Source organism: Oryctolagus cuniculus, chromosome 2, assembly GCF_051225735.1.
Source record: "Oryctolagus cuniculus isolate XC-2025 breed Fujian yellow rabbit chromosome 2, ASM5122573v1, whole genome shotgun sequence".
Lineage (NCBI taxonomy): Eukaryota > Metazoa > Chordata > Mammalia > Lagomorpha > Leporidae > Oryctolagus > Oryctolagus cuniculus.
The window spans coordinates 17,311,844-17,335,000 of NC_142868.1; positions in this window are offsets into that span (position 1 = coordinate 17,311,844).

Consider the following 23,157-nt stretch of genomic DNA (forward strand, 5'->3'; position numbering starts at 1 on the left):
TTAACTATAATCTTCCCAAATTTTTAGCTGCTGTTCCCATGTTGAAGCAGATCTTACTACTGGAGAGGAGAGGATGCAGATCTTTCATAAGGCATCTATACATGGACTGCAAAGCACTGGGCAAGTGTGTTTCTAAGAAAATCTCCATGCCTCTGTGGAGGCACAGATGAAGCTGTCACTTCTTTCATATTTGTCAAGTTAATGAGAATCTTCAACAAACTTCCAAAACACAGTCAGTGAGAAACAACCTTATTTTGATTTCAGTGAAATATTATGAAGGAGTTAATAGGTGACAGAAATGGAGATGATATATACATTGTCTTAAACTAGATTTCAATATCTAGGTCCATCAAGAAACTCCTACAATGAACTAGAAATGGGCAAAGGAAACAGACAAACATTTTACAGAGAAAAGGAATTCAAAATACTCATAAGAGTTTGAATGGACATTCACATTTAGAATTGGAAGATAGAAAATAAATAAGACACCAAGGAGATATCACATTGTACATCTTCAATTGTCAATGATTAGAAAATTGTACACTGTCTAGTGCACATGGAGATGTGGTGAAGCCCACAACCTACCAATGTGAGTGATGGCTGGTTTAGGTACTCTAGAAAGCAATATGGCAAGACCTGTTCTAATTTTATACATACACATAGAGGCATGCCATCACCACCACCACCACCACCACCACCACCACCACCACCACCACCACACCTCTGTCGAATCTTCATCCTATTTTTATGGTCTAAACTATGGGTAGTAAAATAGCATCACAGAAATATAATATGGCACAAATTATTTTATATTTCCAATCCCAGCTACTTTGGTGGACATATTTGTGCATATGTGAGTGTGCATGTGTGCATATGGATGAACAGACACACAAAGTGTATATAGATGAAGCTAGAGTGGAAATCAAGGACTATCAGTGTTATTTTCTTAAAAATATAGTTACATTCTTACAAGGAAAGCCTGAAGCCTCCACTTGAAGCTGCTGCTGACCCTTCTTTGAGCTCATGTACACACTTCCCTTGCCTGCCTTTTCTAACAGCTGCCTGAACCCTAAATTCACTTGATTTCATATCCCTGCTATGCTGTCCTGCTCAGCATTATTCTCCCAATACCTTGTGCACACTGAGGATTGTGAATGAGGGGCATGAGTAGGCATGATCCTGACACAGATTAAGATACTATAGCTACCAAACAGCCTACATTCTTGTCAAACTAGAGAAAGAGTCCCCTTTTAAGTGAGCTCAAACTCTTTACATTCATAACAAGATGCAGAAGCAGGCACATATGGAATTGCTTTTTTGTCATATTTTGCTTGCTTGGAAAACAGTCAAAGAAAATAAAAGGAAAAAGTAAAGATGACAGAATCTAAGGTTTTTTTTTTTTTTTTTTTTTTTTTTTTTTTTTTTTTTGCTTTTCATAGAGCCATTTACTAAATGACACAGCCCAAGAATATAGGAGCCAATTTTCAAATATGGATCCCTCAGTCATCTCTCCCTACACAGCACAAGGAAAACCAGCAGCCCTTTTGTGCCAGTTTTAGGGATTTAGTCTGCTAATGAAGGCTTTCCAAATGGACAGATGCACGAATACTGTTTCATGGGCTGGGTACTAAAATCTAAACTCTGCTTGCAAAATTCAGGAGCAATGAAATTGTGTTGCAATGGCTCATTGGGGTGGGAGGGAGCATATGTAGCGTGGAGGACTTCTGCACATGAGCCCCATCCAGCCTACTTCTCTGCAAACACAGAGAACCCGAATTTGTCAGCTGAGAACGATGGATCTGTACTCTGCATGTAATGCTACCTCACTGCTGTTAAGCAACACATTTACATCTAAACAGCACAGTACAAGGATGATTCAGCTTATTAAAAAATGGAATTAAAGATAAATTTGTTTGGGTTCAAACAATTTTGAAATACATCCACAGTTTCTTTATAATATGCATTTTCCATGAACTTTTTGATCTCTGCTATTAACTGATAGGCAAATTTGTTAGGGAAGAATTAAATCCAGGATTACCATATTTGTACTACTATCCCAGTCTAAAATGTGGAGAAATTAGGAAATAATAAATGGTAAAACAACAAATATTTCAGAATTATAGTTAGAGGAGAGTTTTCAAAATCATATATATAAATAGATAGGTACTAATCTTCAAAACTCATCAAAACTCATTGCATTTAAAAACTAACAATTTTGTTAAGTTTTTGTATTTTTTTCATTCAACTAGACTTCATGAAGTACTTAGTAAGTGGCCAGCACCATGTTTAGTGATGTGTGTATGCTTACATGTACATGTGTGTTTGCATGTGATCATCATGTTTAATGTTATAACAGGCAAGCTTTTGGCACGTTTAGTTAAAAACATTCACACTTCTGAATCTCTTCTATCACCTCATTATTTTTTAAATATTCAGTCAAAATTTATCTAGAACTAATTATACCTATATTCAGTGAAAGTAAGAGACTGCAAGTGTTTGCTGCAGAACATGCAGTTAAAAACCCAAACATCTTACTCTATAAATACACACTGGTAAATTTACTACTGTGTACTGAGAAATAACATACAAAGTGATAAGAATATGTTAAAACATTGGAGTTAATAGTAGTATTTAGTTTTTAACTTCTCTCAGTGTGGCACAACATTTTATAATTACTTTTAAAAAATAAAAGCAATATGTTCTGCATAAGAGTCTTCCAACTGACTTGCTCACCACAAACCATGCCAAAACTTAAGGAGTTTAGTGAATGGGACGACTGTGCCCTGGAAAAGCCTAATTTCTCAACAAGCCAGATAGACGTCTACCATTAATACTGTTTCTGGATCACACAGGTTATTAGAAATTTTCCTGCTCAGTCTATTCAGAAAACAGTGACGTTTCAGGATCAAGAGTTGTGGTCATTGATTATGGTCTTATAAGTGTACACATAATAGAGTCTTTGTCAGTCAAGGGCTAATGTGAGACTTATCACAACAAGTGAAGTCTATAATTAGAATATGGAAGGTTTTTGTCTTCTAACTTTACTGAAGGGAGATGTATCATTCAATTTCAAACTCCAGGCTGAATAAAAAGTACCTTTAATGTGCAGATACGAGTGTATAAAGCAATAATTTGAACACCAGGTGGCAATTTGGTATCACACAGTAAGACAAAGATAGAGTAAGTAAATTATTGGGTTTCTGGTGAATATTCATGAGCATACAAGGGCATGCCAGGTAGAAGGTCTTGTTTTTCATCCATTTTTATTCATTACATCTTGTTCTAATTCATTTTCAGAGAGTGGTCAAGCAGACTGAAATTGAGCAGGACATCATCCTAAATATAGGGACTTGTCTTTCCTTTTTCCTCCCCTTTTTTTTTAAGTGTACCCAGCTATAAATTGTATATGGAAAAGTGTCTTCAATATATTTATCCCATCCTACTCCACACCTATCATGACTTCCTTTTGGCTCCTTTTCCACTGGGAAAGCAAGAAAAACTGTGTTGAACAAATTTCAGAATTTATTGGTGGACTGGAGCTGTCCTGTGGAAAGTAAGGGCAGAAAGTTCATCTCAATTTTAAGAAAAAGCAGACCAGTCACAGAACAGTCTAGGACAGGAATCCCATCATTCCTTCATTTGTGCTTTGCTCACTCATGTCATCATTCTTTCTCCCTCCTCCCTCTTCCCTTCTCCCTCCCCCTCCCCTTCCTCCTCCTCCTCCTTCTTCTTCTTCTTTTTTTTTTTTTTTAACTTTTATTTAATGAATATAAATTTCCAAAGTACAGCTTATGGATTACAATGGCTTCCCCCCCCATAACTTCCCTCCCACCCGCAACCCTCCCCTTTCCCTCTCCCTCCCCCCTTCCATTCACATCAAGATTCATTTTCAATTCTCTTTATATACACAAGATCAGTTTAGCATATATTAAGTAAAGATTTCAACAGTTTGCTCCCACACAGAAACATAAAGTGAAAAATACTGTTTGAGTACTAGTTATACATTAAATCACAATGCACAGCACACTAAGGTCAGAGATCCTACATGAGGAGTAAGTGCACAGTGACTCCTGTTGTTGACTTAACAAATTGACACTCTTGTTTATGGCATCAGTAATCACCCTAGGCTCTTGTCATGAGTCGCCAAGGCTATGGAAGCCTTTTGAGTTCACCAACTCTGATCATATTTAGACAAGGTCGTAGTCAAAGTGGAAGTTCTCTCCTCCCTTCAGAGAAAGGTACCTCCTTCTTTGATGACCCGTTCTTTTCACTGGGATCTCATTCGCGGAGATCTTTCATGTAGGCTTTTTTTTTTTTTTTCCAGAGTGTTTTGGCTTTCCATGCCTGAAATACTCTCATGGGCTTTTCAGCCAGATCCACGTGCCTTAAGGGCTGATTCTGAGGCCAGAGTGCTGTTTAGGACATCTGCCATTCTATGGGTCTGCTGTGTAGGCTTTTTTTTTTTTTTTCCAGAGTGTTTTGGCTTTCCATGCCTGAAATACTCTCATGGGCTTTTCAGCCAGATCCACGTGCCTTAAGGGCTGATTCTGAGGCCAGAGTGCTGTTTAGGACATCTGCCATTCTATGGGTCTGCTGTGTATCTCACTTCCCACGTTGGACCATTCTCTCCCTTTTTGATTCTATCAGCTAGTATTTGCAGACACTAGTCTTGTTTATGTGCTCCCTTTGGCTCTTAGTCCTATCATTATGATGAATTGTGAACAGAAATTGATCACCGGGACTAGTGAGATGGCATTGGTACATGCCACCTTGATGGGATTGAATTGGAATCCCCTGGTATGTTTCTAACTCTACCGTTTGAGGTAAGTCAGCTTGAGCATGTCCTGAATTGCACATCTCTTCCCTCTCTTACTCCCACTCTTACATTTAACAGCGATCACTTTTCAGTTAAGTTTTCACACTTGATTACAGTATTCAACCAAAAGTATTAAGTAGAACAGATAAACAAAAAAAAATACTAAGAGGGATAACGTATTAAGTTGTTCATCAACAGTCAGGTCAAGGGCTGATCAAGTCACCGTTTCTCATAGTGTTCATTTCACTTTAACAGGTTTCCCTTTTGGTGCTCAGTTATTTGTCACCGATCAGGGAGAACATATGGTATTTGTCCCTTTAGGACTGGCTTATTTCACTCAGCATAATGTTTTCCAAATTCCTAACAGGGATCACTTTTCAGTTAAAATTTACTCCTTCTTCTTCTCTCTCTCTCTCTCTCCCCTCTCCCCTTCTTTCTCTTTCTTTCTCTTTCTCAAAAAAACTAAGCATGTAGGGTCACTACCATTACAGCTTCATATCTGCCAGTAGTTGGCTGCAACCCCTGATTCCAAATTCTCAGTTAACTCTAAAGATTATCTTATTGGTCATATTTGGTCCTACTGTCTTCAGTTGTGAAAGATGTCTTCTCATCTTCCTGGTAAAGAAAAGAACAAGCTCTTAGACAATGAATTTTACTGTTTTAAATGTTAGGATATAAGCTCTATTCAAAGATGCCCTTACATTTACCAAGGAAAAAGAGAGAAAAGCCTAGGCAATATTAAATTCTCTCAAGTTTGTTCCCTACTATCCAGATGAGAGACTTGAACTGAGTTCCTATTCCCTGGCTTCAACTGGCCCAGACCCAGCCACCACAGGAATTTGGGAGTAAACTAGCAGATAGGAGTGAGCGAGCTATATATATATATATACATATATATATATATATATAGAGAGAGAGAGAGAGAGAGAGAGAGAGAAGCCCTCTCTGCTTGTCAAATACATAATTTATTCATATCACTTTTTCTGTACATACTGGCTTCTCTTCTTCCTTTGACTCTCCATTTGAAGTCATTTTAGATGAGTCTTCACTGGTCACCCAATCCATAAAAGTTTCTTCCTACACTCTTCTCTCACATATCACTTTCTTTACTAACTCTAAACCCAAACCTAAAGTCACCTTGCTTTTTAGAGATCCATTTATTTATACTCCACAGTTGAAAGAAAATACGTTTCCTCAATGCTTTTTCCTCATCACCAAAGAGTGCCTGTCAGAGCTGGCAGAAAATGAATATATCAAATGAACAAAAGAGTGTAAAACACTAATTAACATTGTCTTATTCAGAAATGGGAATTAAAGCAACCTTAGATCAAACAGCATCATTAGTATGGTCAAATTAAAAGTGGCATATTCAAAATGGGCCATTAAGGGCAGGTGCTCGTCCTACGGGTTAAGACGCCAGCTTGAACATTCACGTCCTGTATTAGATTGTTGTGGGGAGCAACTGGGAGCAACTCGGACTAGACTAAGTTACTGGAATTAAGACTTATTCTATGCATCTGCTCTCCCACAATATGGTGCTGGGAGAGGAGGAAACAGCTTCTACACAGCTGCCTCCAGTTCAACCAATAAACTGTAGGACCTGCTCCTGATTGGAGGAGAGCAGCATACTCGGCGTGTGGGTAGCAGAGTTGGGATTGGTGGAAGAGGACTATAAAGGAGGAGAGAGACAACATGCACCCGGAACATCTATCTGAAGGAACATCTGTGCAGCCCCCGAGAGAGCCGGCCGGCGGTGTGCCGCTCCCCCACAGAAGTGGGGAAAGTGGCAGGGGGAACCGCCCTTCCACGGAGGTGGAAGGGTCGGTAGCCAACCCGGGAAGAACCAGCAGCAAACCCGGGAAGGGCCGAGCAGACAAAAGAACAGCGCAGGGTCCTGTGTCATTCCTCCACGAAGCGGGGGGGAGCGACATAATGGTGCCATGACTCGGATAGGAAGCCTAGGCAGGGTTTAGTGTCGTTCCTCCGCGAAGACGGGGAGCAACATAATGGTGCCGTGACTCGGATAGGAAACCTATGCAGGGTTTAGTGTCGTTCCTCCATGAAGAGGGGGAGCGACATAATGGTGCCATGACTCGGATAGGAAACTTAGGAGGGAAGAAATGGGAAGAAGTGGGAAAATACTGGAAAGAGAGACTAGTAAAGAGCCTAGGGGAAAGCCGGACAGAAAAGGTGCCAGAAGAAGCTATCGAAAGCCTAGGCATAGACTTGGATACGGACTGTGGGAAAGAAGTTAGGATTGGACGTTAGGGTTGAAAGCGAAAGTGAAAACCTAGAAGAAACTTAGACTCGGATATGGACTGTGGGGAGAAGCCAGGAGAAATGAGAGGGGAATATTGTTGTTGGAAGAAAAGTTAGGGAAACATACCAGGTAGAGAAAAACATGTTAGGGAGAATGAAGCCGCGGGGGCAGGCCGAGGCGGAGACATAAGCCAGCTTGGGATTCTTCAAGTCAGCCCGGGGAGCAAAAGGCGAAAAACTAAAACCAGAGGCGGAGACGTGGGCCAGGTTGGAATCCATCAGATTAGCCTGGGGAGCAAAAGACGGGAAGCCAAACCGTAAGGCGGAAATGTAAGCTATGGGTTGAATTCGCCAGGTTAGCCCCGGGAACTTAGACTGAATACAGGTGGCGGAAACGTGAGCTAGGCTGTGTGATTCACGGAAGCCACCGCGTGCAGAGAGAGCACGGGGCGTGAATAGATAGGGATAGCAGGGCTGGCGCGAAGGGCGTGGAGACTGCTGAGCGCGCGAAGCCGAGCCGCGCAGAGCCGGGAAGCCACCGCGGGGGAGGCGCCGAGAAGCAGCCTCGGGGCGGGCGCTGGGAAGCCGCAGGGATAAGAGAAACAGAAGTTTAGAAGTAAAATGAGAGAAATAGGAATGCTGGTAGATAGAAGTAAAATAGGAGAAATAGGAATGCCCGGAGATAGAGAAATAGAGAAAAATAAGGCCTCCCCACAACATGGCAATGAGAGAGCTTGGATTCGGTCTGCCTGATTAGTAAGACGATAAGCACCTGTGGGCGGCTGCAGATCACCGAAGACAGGCACGTTATCAACACCAATAAGTCTCCCCACAATACGGCAATGAGAAGGCTTGGATTCAGTTTGCCTGATTGCTAGGGCTTGTAAGCACCTGCAGGCAGTTCTAGCAGAGCAGAGCATGCGCTGCAGGGCACCGAACACAGGCACGCATCAGCGCCTAAAAACCTCCTCACAACATGGCGAAGAGAGGACCCGGATTCGGTTTGCCTGATTGATAGGGCTTGTAAGCACCTGTGGGCAACTCTAGCAAGCAGAGCAGAGTGTGTGCCGCGGGGCACCGAAGACAGGCGCGTATCAACGCCAAAAATAAAAAGAAAGGGGGATCTGTGGGGAGCAACTGGGAGCAACTCGGACTAGACTAAGTTACTGGAATTAAGACTTATTCTATGCATCTGCTCTCCCACAATATGGTGCTGGGAGAGGAGGAAACAGCTTCTACACAGCTGCCTCCAGTTCAACCAATAAACTGTAGGACCTGCTCCTGATTGGAGGAGAGCAGCATACTCGGCGTGTGGGTAGCAGAGTTGGGATTGGTGGAAGAGGACTATAAAGGAGGAGAGAGACAACATGCACCAGGAACATCTATCTGAAGGAACATCTGTGCAGCCCCCGAGAGAGCCGGCCGGCGGTGTGCCGCTCCCCCACAGAAGTGGGGAAAGTGGCAGGGGGAACCGCCCTTCCACGGAGGTGGAAGGGTCGGTAGCCAACCCGGGAAGAACCAGCAGCAAACCCGGGGAGGGCCGAGCAGATAAAAGAACAGCGCAGGGTCCTGTGTCGTTCCTCCACGAAGACGGGGAGCGACAGATTGTCAGGTCTGATACCTGGCTCTGGCTCCTGGCTGAGAGCATCAGTGAGAGCCTCAGTGCCTGGGTCCCCTGCCTTCCACATGGAGACCTGGACTGAGTTCCCCAGTCTGAACTTCAGCCTTTACCAAGCCAGGGCTTTTGTGGGCATTTGGGGAGTGAACCAGTGAATGAGAGCTCTCTTCTGCTCTTATTCTGTTTCTCTCTCTCTCTGAGCCTCTCAAAAATAAAGAAAAAAAAAGCCATAGTTTTCATAATCTCTCTGTGAACTAAGTCTGAGCTCTGGAAGAACAGATATTAAGAAAGAGCCTTTGGGATCCATGACTTCAGATATTGGTCAGCAGAGTGGAGTAGGGTATTACCTCACTTTCATATGAATCGGCAAAAAGAAATTCAGTTAAAAGGTGTTGCTTCTGAAGAAAAGTTTGGGGATTGCCCTAAAAGTAAAACATAAAATGATAACTCAGTAATTCCACTCCTAGTTATACAAGGATATTTCAAAAAGTTCAGGGAAAATGCAATTACAAGATAACTTAATTTTGCTAAAAAATTTTGTTTGAAATCTATTCATAGTTTTAATTATATACAATTTCTATTGAGTTTTTGAAGGATCCTCATATCCATGGAATTCAAAAATTTTTGCACAAAGAATACTTTTTATTTCAACTAATCCATGAACTCCTCACATACCCCAAAGAATTGAAAACAGGGGCTCAAATAGATAATCGGAGGTCAATGTGAAAAAAAACACCACATGTTGTCAACAGATGGATGGATAAGAAAATGTGATATATGGAATATTAGCCATAAATGGAATGAATTTCTAATACATGTTGCAATATTGATGAGTCTTGAGTAATTTAGGATACCTTAACAACTCCAGACATAAAGGTATAAATATATGTTTCCATTTATGTGAAATATCTAGTATAGAAAACTGATCGGAATAGAAAGTAGGTTGGAAGTTTCCTGGGGTTAGGGAATTTTCGCCTAATGATTACAGTCACTATGTGACAGTGAAGGAGAAGCCACCTGTCCCAAGGCCTATATTGGGAAACAGATTTGTAAAACACATTGTCCTTCATAAATGATTGGCACCCAGATTTAGAAATAATTCTTAAAACTCAATGAGAAAACAGTTCTGTTATAAATTTGGTAAAATATCTGAACAAAAACCTTACCAAGGAAGATATGAAGATGGAAAATTAGTATGTGGAAGGAGCTCAATATCATACATCATCAGAAAATTGCAAATAAAAGTAGCTACACATCTGTTACAATGACTAAAATCTAAAACACTGACAATATCAAATAGTGCAAAGATTGTAAAACAACAGAAACTCATACCCATTGCTGCCGGGAATGCAAAGTGATTTGGAAGGCAGCAGATCAGTTTCTTATGATATGAAACAATCTAGCAAACACACTCCTTATTATTCATCCACTTGAGTATAAAACTTATTTCCACACAAAGACTTGCATATGGATATTTAAAGTAGTTTTCATAACTGCCAAAGTTGGAAAGAAATAAGATATTCTTAAGCAGGTGAATGAATTAATACACATTGTATATTCATATAATGGAACAGTTTTAAGCCATAAAAAGAAATGAAAAAATAAAAAGAGATGGACCTAACAGACATATATAGAACATTCCACCCAACAGCAATAGAACACACACTGTTCTCAGACAAAGAACATTCTTCAGAATAGATCATAGTGTTAGGGCACAAAACAACTCTTCACGTCTTTGAGATTAAGGTCTTGTCAAGCATCTTTTATGACCATGATGCTCTGAAACTAGCAATCAATAACAGAAGGGGAAAAGATAAATTCACAAATACATGGAAGTTAAGCAACATGTTATTGAACAACCAACATATCAAAGGGAAATTTTAAAGTATTTTGAAAGAAATAAAAGTGACAACACAACTTATCTAGACTTAGATGCAAAAGCAGATCTAGAAGGGACATTTAGAATGACAAGTGCATTCATGAAGAAAAAAGAAAATCCCAAACAAATAATAACATCGCACTTTAAGAAACTAGAACAAGGAAAAACAAACTACACCCAAGTAGTAGAATAAGGGAAATAAAATGATTAGAGTGGAAATAAACAAAGTAGACAAGAGAAAGACAACAGAAAAAATCAACAAAACTAAGATTCTTTATATTTTAAATAAAGTGACAAAGCTTTAGTTATATTAACCTTTAGTGCTATAACAAAAAGACATAAATAAATACAATCAAAAAATGAAGAGAAGATGTTACAATGGATACCACAGAAATACCAAGGATCATAAGACAGTACTGTGAATAACTATGCACAAAAATTGTACAACCTAGAATTAATGGATAAAATACTCAAAGCATGACAAATCAAATCTGAATCATAAATTCATAGAAAATCTGAATGGAATAAGTTCATTGAAACAATAATCACATATGTCCTGAGGTCTTATGGCTTCACGAGTGAATTATGTCAAACATTTAAAGAAATATTAGCACCAATTTTTCTGATATCCAAAATTTGATTTTGAAGGAATAATTCCAGATTCATTTTATGAGGCCATCATTACACTGCTACCAAAGCCAGACAAGGATACCACAAGAAAAGAAAATTATATGCCAATATCCCAGGTAAAATTAAATGTAAAAATTCTCAACAAATACTGGCAAACTGGATTTATCAATACATTAAGAACACCAAACATCAAATTCAAGTGGGACTTACCACTAGGATGCAAGGACGGTTAAACATATGCAAATCAATAAATATACCACATTAATGTGGTAAAGAATAAAATCACATGACAATTTCAACATATAAAGAAAAATCATTTGATAAGTTCAATCCACTCACGATTAAAATTGTCAACAAATTGTGTATAGAAGGAACGTTTCTCAACATAAACGTCATACAGGACAAACTGTAATGGCAAACTCGGTGCTGTTATGTGAGTTTGCCCCAACCAGAGGTCTGGGAGTCAGCACCTTGGATTGGTAATGAGCTTCTCAGGGAGGGCACACCCAGGGAACATGAGTCACACCATCTGAAACTTTCTAGTGAGCTCCAGACTTCAGCAAGGGAGGACCAAAGTGACAGAACATGAGAAGGCTATTACTAAACACATGAGAGGATGCACTGAAAAATCTGTAGAAGACTTTAGGGAGAGCTGGGGATGCAATTCTGATTATGTTCATTAATGCGACCCAATTTATTCCTATATGAGGAGTTACAGAAACATCAGAATGCATTCACTATAGATTTTCTTTCTTCCTTATTCCAAAGACTACTTGACTCAACTCCTTGACTATTGCTAAGGCCCTACTATTTTCAGTGTCTCAAAATCAACACCTTGACAAGAACCTGTATTCCACATTTCTCTCATCCTCTCATATCCAACAATCCCTGAATATGCAGATTCTTCTTCTCAGTGTCATTTGCATTCATTTTCCTTTCCACATTTGTTACAGGTTTTTATTACACTCCCTTTGTTTATAGTAAAAATGTTTACCTTTCTCCCTAGTCTAGCTTCTTCACCTTTATCTCTCTTATGCACAGTGTTGCCAAAGTTGTTTCTTACCATACTTGTATATCTCCAAGATTTTCATCAGTTGAAAGTACATTTGTCATCCATAATCACCTGATACCTCCCTCTGGAATTCAAGGACCTCTACAACGTAGTCACCAATTTGTTACATACATATTAGCAATCAACATCTGATTATTAAGAAGGATTGAGGGGCTAACATTTCTGCCATCTGCAACACCAGCATCCCATATGGTCACTGGTTCAAATCTCCACTGCTCCACTTCCTATCCAGATTCCTAGAAAAGCAACAGAAGATGGTGCAAGTCCATGGGCCCCTGCACCCATGTGGGAGACCTGGGCGAAGCTCTTGGCTCCTGGCTTTGGTCTGGCCCAGTCCAGTTGTTGTAGCCATTTGAGAAATGAATCAGCAGATGGAACCTATCTTCCTTCCTTCCTTCCTTCCTTCCTTCCTTCCTTCCTTCCTTCCTTCCTTCCTTTCTTCCTTTCTTCCTTTCTTCCTTTTCCTTCTTTCTTTCTTTTCTTCTCTCTCTCTCTCTCTCTCACACACACACACACACTCCCTCCCTTCCTCTCCCTCTCCCTCTCCCTCTCCCTCTCCCTCTCCCTCTCCCTCTAGCTCTTCCTTTCAAATAAATAGTTAAATCTTAAAAAACAAAAAACCGAGCAGAGGAATAAGCCCAAACACGATGCAAGCTTGACAAATCCTTGACCAACCCATCAGAGAAATCTCCAGGGAGTATTACCATTAAATCCCTCTTCATACCCCCAACCACCCACTTTAGGAATGGCTATGATATGGGACAAACTAATTCTCCATACCAGAGGTGCCTTTGAAGGAGCCAACTGGTGGATTCTGTAATTTACTATTTTTCTTTTTTCTTAAGGTTTATTTATTTATTTGAAAGTCAGAGTTACACAGAAAGAGAAGGCGAGACAGAGAGATAGACAGGTCTTCCATCAGCTGGTTCATTCCCCAATTGGCCTCAATGGCTGGAGCTGTGCCAATCGGAAGGCAGGAGCCAGGAGTTTCTTTCAGGTCTCCCATGGGTGCAGGAGCCAAAGGATTTGAGCCATCTTCTACTGCTTTCCCAGGCCATAGCAGAGAGCTGGATTGGAAGTGGAGCAGCTGGGTCTCAAACCAGCATCCATATGGGATGCCGGCACTGCAGGCGACAGCTTAACCCGCTACGCCACAGTGCTGGGCTTATGGGTGCAGTATCAATAGAGAATCTTCTTGTCTACCACAATGAACATTCCCAACACTTTCTCGTTTCTTAAGATTTAGTCTCCTAAAATCACTCTCTCTATCTTTGCTTTTACAACTTCTTTTAATAATTATGATCCCCACTACCTGCATTCCTTTCAATGACTTACCATCAACCAATACTCACCTTAAATATTGCCCCTTACATGTATGTTTTCTGAAACTTTTACTCAAATATGATATCATTTCTGCTGATATCTTTATTCACATTGCCAATAACATTGCTTTTAAGGATTACTATCCTTCTTTTACTCATTTCTCTGAACTCATGAAAGTGTTTTGCAGATCCTACACGAAATTCACTTTTGCAACTCTTGAAGAATCTGGTATAGTACCTTTATATGGTAGAACATCAATAAACAGTTTATGGATTGAACATATGCAGCCAAGTAAGAATTTCCCTTGCAAAGTAGAGAAGAAGCATGGAATAGTGAATATTGAACAGGGAAATATCAAACACTAACTTCTTAGTGTGCCACTAAAATTTCATTTAAAACTTCTTAAGTTTCAGGTTGAAAGTTCAAAACAGGGCTTCATTCAATCTCTTGTCTTATTTCTACCCTTGAGATCTGTAGGCAAATAGAAGCCAAAACATTACTGATGTCAAAGCTGAATTTCAGGATGCTACTAAGGTTGACATGGGTTTCCCAACTCTTCCTTAATTAAAGGCATGTATGCTTAATTTTTGGCTAAGAATCTAGAACTGGTGATGCTGGAGTGAAAATCCTGAGTAAGCCTAGTACAGGAGCAAGGGAAGGGAGTGGGCAGAAAGATCAGAAATTTGTCTTTCAAAAGAGCTCCCATTCCCATAGAATCGTGGAAGGAAGAAGAAAAGCAGGCAACAGTGTGTGACTTTCATATAGCAGGAATCATGTTCTAAGTGATTTATAAACTGGCCCTCAAGGAAATCCCAAGAACATTTTCCAGAGACTTTGAACATAAGTCTATTATTGGAAGAAGTATAGATTTAATGGCATTCATTTTAAGAATAAAGTAAGCTATATTTAGGGGAGAAACAGTTTTATAACTTTTGAGAAATGCTTTTCTTTTTTTTAAATTTTTTTTTCTGGAGTATCCTTTTATTTAATGAATATAAATTTCCAAAGTACAGCTTATGGATTACAAAGGCTTCCCCCCCCCATAACGTCCCTCCCACCCACAACCCTCCCCTTTCCCACTCCCTCTTCCCTTCCATTCACATCAAGATTCATTTTCGATTCTCTTTGTATACAGAAGATCAGTTTAGCATATATTAAGTAAAGATTTCAACAGTTTGCTCCCACACAGAAACATAAAGTGAAAAATACTGTTTCAGTACTAGTTATAGCATTAAATCTCAATGTACAGCACACTAAGGACAAAGATCCTACATGAGGAGTAAGTGCACAGTGACTCCTGTCGTTGACTTAACAAATTGACACTCTTGTTTATGGCATCAGTAACTGTGATTGCTCGGGCAGCCATCATGGTGCAGTTCTTTAAGATTTCCTTGGGACACTCATAGCCATAAAAAAGTCCTGGTTTAAGTCCTGACTCCCCTGGTGCAGATCCAACTTCCTGTGCCAGTGAAAGTCTCAGCAGATGGCCCAAGTACTTGGGTCCCTAGCACTCACACGGAGACCAGGGAGGAGTTCCCGGCTCCTGGCTTCATCCTGTTTCAGACATCTAAGAAGTGAACTAGCAAATGGAAGATATCTCTCTCTCTTTCTCTCTCTCTCTCTCTCTCTCTCTCTCTCTCTCTCCTGTCACTCTGCCCTTAAAAACAAATAAATGAAACTTTTTGTAAAAATGTGATACTGGACCAATAATATCAATACACTGGGAACTTGCTAAGGATGTGAATTACCAGACCCACTACTACACCTAGTGAATTACACACTATGTTGACCACACAATCTAGGTGATGGTGAAGTGGAAAGTTCCTTTACAACTACACGACTTCTTTTTTCTGCAGAATCTTCTTGGATTATGTAAATTATCTAATCTGTATCTAGTATGTCTCAGTAAAAGCTAGTTTGAAATGAAAAAAGTAGGATGGCTCCTTGTGCTAATCTTTTCCTTTTTTTAAGTATGCAAAGCAAGCATTTTTAATGGGAAAAAAACATTAATTACCATTCTATAGGAACAGCTGCCTATCGCCCAGGGAGCCTTCTGTTTAGAAAAGTAGGATGCCACAGCAGAATAAGTGCATTGTTTATTCAGGGGTGAGTACAGGAACCACTTGCTGGTGCATTTCTACATGAATTATATTTGTTTATAATATTAATCAATCAACAGCATTAAATATTTCACTTCCCTGCGAACACTAGCGAAAACTACTTCATCATAGGGAAAAGTTAGATAAGGACAGGAAGGTTGGAAAATTACACACAGTGCTCAAACTGATGAAATTTCTAAATATTTTAACATCGAAAGATAAATGAGCCAATATGATGCTAGACAGAGGCATATTTCATTGAGCTACTTAATAGGCAGTGCCTTCACCTAAACCTGTGATATTATTAGATTTCATAAATTAAGTGGATTAGGATTGGTAAAATACTCCAACATGTCTCTTTACATCATAACCTTGTTCATCTTTTCTTTTTCTCTTTTCATTTTTAAGATATAACCTAGTTCAGCTGCTCTGTATGTCTAGGGAGCTAGATAATAATACTTAAGAATGATATCTTTTAGATTTTCTATTAGAGTTTGTTTCTGTATTGCTTGTTGAAAGGAAATATTTTATTGCATTTCTACATTTATGAGTTTGTCATTCAAAACTAATTCTAAACTTTGATACATAAGCATCAATGCAATCTCATTACATCACAACATGACAATTGGAAGGAGACACATGCTGCTAATAGGTAACCCCAGGTACCCACAAGGACCTGGGTTTAATACTAACGCTAGGCCGGCGCCGCGGCTCACTAGGCTAATCCTCCGCCTGCGGTGCAAGCACACCTGGTTCTAGCCCCGGTCTGGGGCGCCGGATTCTGTCCCAGTTGCTCCTCTTCCAGGCCAACTCTCTGCTGCGGCCCAGGAGTGCAGTGGAGGATGGCCCAAGTCCTTGGGTCCTGCACCCGCATGGGAGACCAGGAGAAGTACCTGGCTCCTGGCTTCGGAGCAGGCCACAGCGCGCCGGCCGCAGCAGCCATTATGGGGTGACCCAACGGCAAAGGAAGACCTTTCTCTCTGTCTCTCTCTCTCACTGTCCACTCTGCCTGTCAAAAAAAATATATATATATTAGATAAAACTGAGAGATATTCACCAAAATAACTGACTAGAACTCATCAAAAACATCAAGGTCAGGAAAGACAAAGAAAGAAAACTGCTTCAGATTGGAGGAGACTAAGAAGATACAACACAGGCAAAGGATTAGAAAAATGTAAATGTTATAACATTATTAACAACCCAACATTGGTTGCAATAATTGTCCCATTGATCTGTAAGTTGTTAGCACAAGAGGAACTATGTAAAAGATACATAAACTATCTGTGGTATATTTGTAATATTTTAGAAAATCTAAAATTCCAAAAAAATTTAAAAGATCACATCTACAATACCGTATATGCTTTTATAGGCATAGATTGTTTCTGTAGGCACAGAAAACTATGTGCCTCTAGGAAGTGGACAGAGGACTTGGGATTATCAGGAAAAATGAATGCTGCTTTCCCATTGTATGTTCTCTTTAATATTTTTTACTGTGGCATATATACTGTTTTAAATCAAAATTACTAAACAGAAAGCAAAGAAGCACAGATGTTGTCTATCAACATTATTTTGCAGTCTCCTTAACATAAAAATATCAACTTTAATAATACCTTGCTTGGCCACTAATGATTATTTCAATACCTTTATAAAAATCAAAATGAAAACTCATCTAAACTATTACTCTGGAAAAAAATGTAAAAATGATAATATAAGAATAAAGTTTTGAAATATGAATAAAATATGAAGATATAAAGAAAATATGATATTCTTTTTATTTTGAATACAATTGAAACCGATTTCCCAACATACAATGTGAATGCCATGAACTGTACTCATTCGATCTGAAGTTACTGTTATTTTTAGGAAATCTGATAAAAGTTCTCTAACTACACACATGAAATCAAAGTAGGCATGCAGGCTATGAGAACACGTGCCCCACTGAGGACCTAATCCTATGTAACTTAAAGTTTTCATTTTTGAATTTTCTCCCTAATATAGTATAATCCCTGGCATAAATATTTCTTGAGTTAATATATTTATATGAGTATAGTCGTATTTTGTGTGTTTAATCATCCAGTGTAATATAATCACTCTATGTATTGAATCATATAATTTTACCCTGCTGATAAACCCTACAAAGTCAATTTCTATAATCAAAAATTTACCAGAAAGATTTAAAAGCAGAAAGATTTTGCTGCAAATTCTTTCTGTACTAACCAATGTAGGGTTGAGAAGTGTGAAGTGTTTGTCTTTACTAGCATTTGTATCTTCTGCTTGCAGAAAATGAGATTAATCTGCATTGTACAGTTTACTTTTCAAAAACATATGTTATTACTTTTTCCAATACTACATAGTGATATTTTGTCTAGCAAATTGTGAGCCATCCCCAGTATCATTCTCTTCTAGCAGCTAATTTTCTAAAAAATAAGTTCTCAAGATAGGATTTGTTTGGAGTATAAGACAAAATCCAAGAGTGCTTTCATATTCTCTGTCACTTGTTGAATGAGGCTGAAGCATTATTCAATAATAAAGGAACAAATGGTGACAGGGTAAAAAAAAATGCCAGTACTGCACTTCAATGCTTGTTGTCAGTTATATATTTTCTTGAGCAATCTCTTGAAGAACATTGTTTTCTGTCTTGAGAAGTGAACCTCACGAGCTCTCTCCATAGCACAAGGAGCTCTAAAGCCCAAGGATAAGCTTCCATAATACGGGCGCTCAGAAATTGCAGAATGAACAACATGGGCTCAATTACATATTTCCCATCACAAAGTCTCCCACAAAAATCAATCTGCTCATGAATCCCTTTCTCTGAGCTTACTTTTCATTGTACTCTGGTTGGCTATGAAACATAGGATAATTCCCTTCTTTTTGCGCACGATAATTGTAAAAGGATCAGAAATGGAGGCTGCAGTGCTTTCAAAACAGGAAGCTCTGTGGACAAGTTCAGGAAAATGAATTCTTACTAACATGCCCACTTCAACTGTCCAAAGTAGGTTTGTGTTCATTTCGTAAGACTGTTGGGTCCAAAGATGCAATCGCAGCTGTGAGATATTATAATCCAGAGCTGTATAGCCTATTAGAATAGTAAGATCCAATTCTCTACTAACACGTTGTGAAGAGTTTTCTTTTAGGATTCACATAGTATGTCTTCAGCCGCATTCTATACACTTGACAATGGCAGGAACTCTGTCTAGTAAGTATAGCTCCTAATACTAACTAGGTGATCATAACATTGTTTCTTAATAAACATAAGCTTTTTGCAGAAAGGCACTGTATTCACCATATCTATTCATCATGACTACATTGTAGTTAGTGCTATATATGTCCTTATTTAAAAATTAAACTTCATTAATAGATAACAAATAAGTAAAGAAATGAATACTCAATCTTTGGATAAATCATCTCAGTTTTCATTGAGTCACCCTGACTTCCAGTTTAATACCTTAATTCTATTTTTTTAGAATAAATAATGAAAATAGCTATCATAAAGTAAAAGCTAGTTTTCAAAATTAATCTAATTCTAGAGACAATTTCATAAGTTTTAATAAAATCATATTTTATTCATTTCAATATAATATATACTTGGGAATAGAACACATCCGAAATCTTTCTATAAATACTAACTAATTTTCAAAGGTAAACACATGTGCCAGCATCCCCTTAGAAAGCCCAGAGTGCAATGGCCCAAGAGCTTGGAGCTATGCTACCCAGGCAGGTGACCAGGATGAAGTTCCTGGCTCTCAGTTTTGGCCTGGTCCAGACATGGATGTTGTCATTATTTGGGGGTTGAATCAGTGGATTCTGGTGGAAGATCTCTTTCTCTCTGTCTCTCTTCCTCTCTCTCTCTCTTTCTCTCTGTCACTCTACATTTCGTATAGGTAAAATACAATAAGAAAAAAAAGCTGAAAGTGAAGGCACTACAGAGTGGAACTACACCACAAGATCTATTCAAGATAGTGTTGGGGAGCTGGCACTGTGGCTCAGCAGGTTAAAGCCCCAGCCTTCCGGTGGGGGGGAGGGTGAGGGTGACACCACTATGCTGTATCAGGTAAAGCTGTTGTCTTCAACACTGATTTGAGTCCTGGCTGCTCCACTTCCCATCCAGCTCCCTGCTAATGCACCTGGGAAACCAGCGGAAAATGGCCCAAGTGCTTTGGCTCCTGTAAGTATGTGGGAGACCTGGAGGAAGCTCTTGGCTCCTGGTTGCAGATTGGCCCAGCTCTGGCTATTGCGGCCATTTGGGGAGTGATCTAGGCGATAGAAGTTTCTCTCTCTCTCTCTCTGTAATTCTGGATTTCAAATAAATATAAATCTTTTAAGAAAAATAGTATTGGGACTTGGCACAGAAGAGATTAAATCCACTTTGAAGTTCAGACAATGCTTCACAGCTTTGGGAGAATAACCCACTTTGAATAGGAGGATTAGAGAGAAAGGAACATTTTCATAAAAGATATTAGCTCCTACAGGCGCAGGGAGTATAAGGGGGAGAGGGACTCCAGGTGCACTGGCAGCCAGCTTGGCAGCCATATGGGATGTGGGACTATAGGGCACTGTTTCTCAAAGTGTGGTCCATGAGATCTCTGTGAGTCCTTGAAATGCTCCCCTGCAGAGAATTCATGAGACGAAAACCATTTCACAACACTAACCCATGATTTTCCCTTTTCACCAGGTTTGGAGTTTTACCAGTGCTGCCAAAGCAATAGTGAGAAAATTGTTGGTTCCTTAAAAATTAAGACTGTATCAACAAATTGTTAGCTGGGAATGGAATTCTTTGTGGCCATACACTCAGAGAAGAAAATAAATAAATAAAAATCCAGTTTCAGTTTCAGAATGTCCCCAGAGAAGCAGTTAAAGGTACTAATTTTATTATATCCTAATCCCCAAATACACGTCTCTATAATCTACTCTGGCAAAATTGGAAATAGGCATAAAATACTTCTGTCTACAGAAGCAAAACAATTATCTCAAAGAAAATTACTAGGATGACTGTTTGAGCTCTGAGTTGAAGTAGCTACTTTTTTCACAGAGCAATATTTTGGCTTTGAAAAAAACGACTGATGGACGAAGTATTATTATTCAGATTTTCTGTCTGGCAGACAGTTTTCAATAGGAATGAAATAAGTTTGCTTCTTAAAATTTTTATTTATTTATTTTCATTTTATTTGAAAGGCAGAGAGACAGAAACAGACAGATGCAGAGATTTTCCACCTGCTTGATCACTATCCAAATGCATGCAACAGCCAGGGTGGGGCCTGGCCAATGCCAATGTCCCAGAACACCACCTGGGGCTCACAAGTAAGCAGCAGGAGCCCATGTACTTCCTGAGTCCCAGTATGTACATTGGCAGGAAGCTGGATTAAAAATGCAGCAGCCAGGATTTGAACCAGTCATTCTCACGTGGGATACTAGTATCCCTGGTGGCACTTTAACTGCTATAGAAAGGTCAGTCTACTACTTTAAAGAAAACAACTGACAGTGAATGTTGCCAATGAGAAACCCTTAATCTTCCAATAAAAATTAGAATTTTTGAAATTCATACTTAATATTGTGAGTTTGATTGCTTCCAGGTCTTTTCTGATGAGATTGGCTATTATATGAATGAGTGTGTGTGTCTTCAAGTACATAAACCAGCATTTTCCAAATGATCAATGTGTGATGTTAGAAAATCACTCATAGATAAAAGATCAATTCAAAATGCAAAATAAATCTTTGCATTTTAATATAATAGAGTAAGAACAGATACTGATGTATTTTCTTGTTGTATATTGCAATTAACCATTAAGAAAATATGCATTTTGAAATAATATGAAAAATAATATCTACTGTATTCTGAAAATGTTATTAAAATTATGTTAATGTTTTCCACAATATGCCTTTTTATGATTGAATTTTCTTTAAATATTTTAAAGAAAATAATACATTACAACCAATTGAAATGTATCAGTGGATATAAGAATTCAACTACTTTCTTTTTTTTTAACTTTTATTTAGTAAATATAGATTTCCAAAGTATAGTTTATGGATTACAATGGCTTTCCTCCCCCATAACTTCCCTCCCACTTACACCCCTCCCATCTCCCGCCCCCTCTCCCATTCCATTCACATCAAGATTCATTTTCAATTATCTTTATATACAGAAGATCAATTTGGTATATATTAAGTAAATATTTCATCAGTTTGCACCCACACAGAAACACAAAGTATAAAATACTGTTTCAGTACTAGTTATAGCATTACTTCACATTGGACAACACATTAAGGACAGATCCCACATGAGGAGTAAGTACACAGTGACTCCTGTTGTTGACTTAACAATTTGACACTCTTGTTTATGGCGTCAGTAATCTCCTTAGCCTCTAGTCATGAGTTGCCAAGGCTATGGAAGCCTTTTGAGTTTGCCAATTTCGATCTTACTCAGACAGGGTCATAGTCAAAGTGGAAGTTCTCTCCTCCCTTCAGAGAAAGGTACCTCCTTCTTTGATGACCTGTTCTTTCCACTGAGATCTCACTCGCAGTGATCTTTCATTTAGATGTGTGTGTGTTTGTTTGTTTGTTTGCCAGAGTGTCTTGGCTTTCCATGCCTGAAATACTCTCATGGGCTCTTCAGCCAGATCCGAATGCCTTAAGGGATGATTCTGAGGCCAGAGTGCTATTTAGGACATCTGCCATTCTATGAGTCAGCTGTGTATCCTGCTTCCCATGTTGGATTCATTCTCTCCCTTTTTGATTCTATCAGTTAGTATTAGCAGACACTAGTCTTGTTTGTGTGATCCCTTTGACTCTTAGACCTATCAGTGTGGTCAATTGTGAACTGAAATTGATCAGTTGGACTAGTGAAATGGCATTGGTACATGCCACCTTGATGGGATTGTATTGGAATCCCCTGGCACTTTTCTAACTCCACCATTTGGGGGAAGTCCAATTGAGCATGTCCCAAATTGTACATCTCCTCCCTCTCTTATGCCCACTGTTAAATTTAACAGGGATCACTTTTCAGTTAAATTTAAACACCTAAGAATAACAGTGTGTTAATTACAGAGTTCAACCAATAGTACTAGAACAAAAAAAAGTACTAAAATGATAAAGTATTACATAGTACACCAACAGTCAGAACAAGGGTTGATCAAGTCACTGTTTCTCATAGTGTTCATTTCACTTCAACAGGTTTCCCCTTTAAAAGCTGTCTGCAAATTAATGTTTATTGCAGCTCAATTCACAATAGCTAAGACCTGGAACCAACCAAAATGCCCATCAACAGTAGACTGGATAAATTATGGGACATGTACTCTATAGAATACTATACTGTAGTCAAAAACAATGAAATCCAGTCATTCGCAACAAAATGGAGGAATCTGGAGCACATCATGCTGAGTGAATTAAGCCAGTCCCAAAGGGGAAAATATCATATGTTCTCCCTGATTGGTGACAACTAACTGAGAATTCAACTGCTTTCTATTT